Here is a 4,418-nt window from a genome sequence, read left to right as displayed (position 1 = left end):
TGTGTATTTTTTATCCCGTGTCCTAATCACTCCTCCTGCATCCTTGAGGAAGTGTGTCTCTGGAGGAGCAGTGGGGCTGATGGATTTACCCCCAGAAAAGGAGTGTCACACTTTTGAAGCAAAACACTGCACCTCCCAAATGCCTGGAGCTTGATGTGTGCATGGATTTGAGTGCTCCCATCCCATCCAATCCAGGAGGAGCACTGATTCCTGCCCTTTGCCAAGGAGCCATCAAGCCCTGCAGTGCAAAGTTCTCCACCTTCCAATTAAAAAAAGAGGGAGCTTGCAGGGCACATCCACAACCAGCTTGGAAACTCTCCCTGCCCTCCAGAGCAAAACCTACTGGAGGAGCCTGAGGTCCAGAAATAACCACAAACCACCCTTTCCTGTCAGGCAGCTGGGATTTCAAGTGGCTGGAGCTAAATATGGCACTATGTCAACAAGGAGCCACCAGGAAAGGGGGATTATTGCTCTCCATTTGTGAGAGGAGTCTGCTCACACACATCTGCAAAGACCTCAGCTTTGAGAAGCACATTTCCTTCACTTCCGTGGTTTGCACTTGAATTTTCACCACGCTCCTCCTCATCTTTCACTGGATATTTCCCATTTCAAAACCAAGCAGGCAAACAAAACCGAGGCAGATAAAGAAGCAATTTGTCTGGCTGGTAAAGAAACAAAAACAACCACCCCAAAGCCAGGCAGAGGATCACAGGAAAACACGAAGTACGGCTGTGCAAGTCTCACGTCGCCTCCTCTGCTCCCGCCTCCTCCTCAGCCCTGCTGAAAGACAGCAGCTGTAATCCCTCCCAGGTGGTGACAGGAGTGATCTTTCCAGCCCCTCTGAACGTGACAGCCCTGGAGCTGGCTGGGAACACGTGTTCCTGTGCTGTCAGAGGGAGAGGGGAAGCTGCAAGACCCAACAGGCGCCTGAGTCACGGCAGCCAAGGGGAAATGCAAACGTTGGGAGCCGAGCAAGCACCAGGGATGTGGCTGTGAGGGATCCTTCCCAGCTGCTTGCTTCCTTCTCTGGGCCATCCTGGGTGAGGCTAGGGGAGGAAGGAGACACCTCCTTCAGCAACATCTGTCTCTGCATCCCCACTGGGTGCTCCCCAGCCCTTCTGAGTGGGGATTTTGGTGAGCAGAACTCACTCTGCCCTGACTGTGAATGGCATATGTGTGAGTCACTGCCCAGACATGGTGACAAACACAGAGATATGAGTGGGACAGGTCTCCTGGGCAGGACCTTTGGTGATTTCAGTTTTCATGGTTTGACAGCTGCATTTTTGTGTTCCTTTTAGTTTCTTTCTCCTTGCCCGTGCTTCAGGTGAGGAACTGACTGATTCAACATGAGCAGGGCGTGGCATTGACTGTGTAAGCAGCTTTAAAGTGATCAAAGTCAGCAGCTGCAGGAGAAATCCTGGGAAATGTTTGCCCTTTCCCTAACCTGTAAAGTTCCAACAGTGGCTTTTAGCAATAGCACAGAAAGGCAATCATAGAATCCCAGAATGGTTTGGGTTGGAAGGGACGTTAAAGATCACCCAGTTCCACCCCCTGCTGTGGGCAGGGACACCTTCCACTATCCCAGCTTGCTCCAAGCCCTGTCCAGCCTGGCCCTGGACACTTCCAGGGATCCAGGGGCAGCCACAGCTTCTCTGGATAACCTGTGCCAGGGCCTCACCACCCTCACAGGAAGAATTTTTTTCTAATATCCAACCTAAACTCTTTCAGTTTGAAGCCATTCCCTTTGTGATCCTGGAGCCAAAAAAAAAAAAACTTTTTAAAACTTCCATGGGATGACTGGCTTGAGCTGTTGCCTGACAGCCTGAAAGTCATGAACATAAAATGCTTTAGAGTAGCCACAGTGACATCAGCTCCTCCCATATGGGACATTTTGGCAGGGGCTGCCCAGGAAGGTGGTGGGGTCCCCACTCCTGGAGGTGTCCAAGGAGTGACTGGATGAGGCATTTAGTGCTCTGGTCTGGGTGACAAGGTGAAGGTCAGTCACAGGTTGGACTTGATGGTCTTGGAGGTCTTTTAGAACCTAATAATTCTGTGATTGTGTGATTTTCATCTGAGGAAGTTGTCTAGGCTCTCTGCACTCTGCAGGTAGAAATGTGCCTGCTGGCAGTGTAGTCCCCCTCCTCCTAAGGGAGCTGCAGATGAATCACAGTGTTTGCCCCTCTCTCCCTGCTGGCTATGATGGGAGTCTGGATGTCTCAGGGGGAGACGTATCACCAGGAACGTTTAGAGTTCACTCAACATGTACCTCTTCCAGTCTGTTCCTCATGTCAGGATCAGAGCTGTGACTACCAGGCTCAGTTCTTTTTGGAATCCTGCATGGACTGATGCATCACAAAGCTGATTATGAAACCAAAAGGGTCCTATACATGATGTAGAACCTGGGGACGTGGTTTAGTGATGGGTTTATCAGTGCTGGGTTAAGAGTTGGACTTGATGTTCTGTATGTGTAAAAATTGAAAGAGGGGAGATTTAAGTTAGATATTGGGAAGCAATCCTTCTCTGTGAGGGTGGGGAGGCCCTGGCACAGGTTGCCCAGAGAAGCTGTGGCTGCCTCTGGATCCCTGGAAGTGTCCAGGGCTGGACAGGGCTTGGATCAATCTGAGATAATGGAAGTTGTCCCTGTCCATGGCAGGGGGCTGGAACTGGGTAATGTTCAAGGTCCTTCCAACCCAAACCATTCTGTAATTCCATAAGGCTCACAGATAGGGCTGTCCTTCTTTTGAGGAAGGTTATTTTAACTTCACCATCTAGAGGATGGTGCTGTTGTCCCTGGATGATCTCCCTGGAGGCACTGTCAGCCTTTGTGGGAGCAGCTCAGCTGAGATCCAGCTCTCCACTGGCTTCTCCCAAACTCCCCTACTCCTCAGAGACCCAAAATTAGGTGTTTGCCCCCGGAGCTGAACCCAGTTCTTCATTTGAGTGAAATGAATCTTATCTCCATCTAAGTTTAAGAAATGGATTCTAGAAATGAAAACCACAGGAATTATTTAATTTGGAATACTGATTATTTAAGCATGTTTGCATACATCTTCACAAACCCAACACAACACTACACACATACTTTTTCTCCATACAATTTAAGGCATTTTGTTTTCAACCCCTCTCTTTTCTTCTCCCTGCAAATTTTCGATAAAATGAACTGTGTCCCTAAGAGCTTTACACAAGTATGCAGCTGAGGTATGGTCAGCCTTCTCCTGGCATTAGTTGGGCATTCATTCAGAAATGTTTATATTTCCCCGGACAAAGGGAAAAAGAAAAAAAAAAGTTACAATCTGGTAAAAAACATTTGCTAAATGAAGTTTGCAGTTCTATTGTGGTTTGTAAAGTCCAAGCTCTCCAATAAACGCTTCAGCCTCTTCCAGCTGTTTGCTGCAGCACAAATGCCCAAAGCTTTTCCATGTTAAAGGGAAAATTAGTTTAAATTTTGTGTGCAAGGATGGGGCATTGAGCCATTGCAAATCCCGTCAGCTCCAGAACAGGACCTCGTGCAAAATTGTCTGAGGGATCCCAGCTGGTTGTAAAGTGCTTCAATACCATCATTGGCATAGAAAAGGACATCACAAGGGATTGGATCTATCCCTAATTTGGTCAATACTGAGTTCAGCCACTTCTCAGACACCTGACAGGGTGAATTAACTCATCTTTTTTATCTACCACTACAGTGATGAGCACAGTACAAAGAGACGGGGTCTGGAAGAGGATCTACTGGAAAGACTTTTCTCCATGTTGAGGCTTCCAGTGAAATGAGCAATGAGTAAAACATCAACTAAAGGGAAAGAAAAAAAAAAGAGAAAATGGGGTAAATCTTTGATATCTCAGACTCTTTTTTTCTGGGTACAGAGGACAGGTGAGGGTAGGTGAGGGCAAGATAAATATACAGGGTATAGGGAAGGTGGGGTAGGGAGGAAGGTGGATGTACATCAATGTACATCTCTGTGTGCTCTGACCAGACTTTGGCAATGAATCCTGATTTTGCCATGTTTCTGTGGATTGGCAATCTCTCCAGGAAAATGGTGTGCAGCAGGTGAAAGGCATCCCAAAGTCACCCAGAGACGATGCCCAGCAGAGCCACAGATAACTCCAGCAGCAAACAGCATGGCTTACAGGGTGGGAGCTAGAAGGTATCCCAAACTAAACAGCCTGCCCTTTCCCCAAACCACTTATCTATTGAGACCACAGGATATTATTGAGCTACTAGCCCTCTAGAAATGAGGGCAGGTAATTGCAACATTACTCACAGGATTCAAGATTGAGTTTACCACATTTAGCTCAGAAGAAAAGCCGATTACCAGGGCTCAACTCACTGGAGATACTGAAATATGTAATGAAAATATACTTTTAAAAAAGAAAGAAAGGAAGGAAGAAAGAAAGAAAAAGTCAGTTTTTAGTCAGCAGTT

Source organism: Camarhynchus parvulus, chromosome 3 (genome assembly GCF_901933205.1).
Source record: "Camarhynchus parvulus chromosome 3, STF_HiC, whole genome shotgun sequence".
Lineage (NCBI taxonomy): Eukaryota > Metazoa > Chordata > Aves > Passeriformes > Thraupidae > Camarhynchus > Camarhynchus parvulus.
This window is presented reverse-complemented; position numbering follows the sequence as displayed.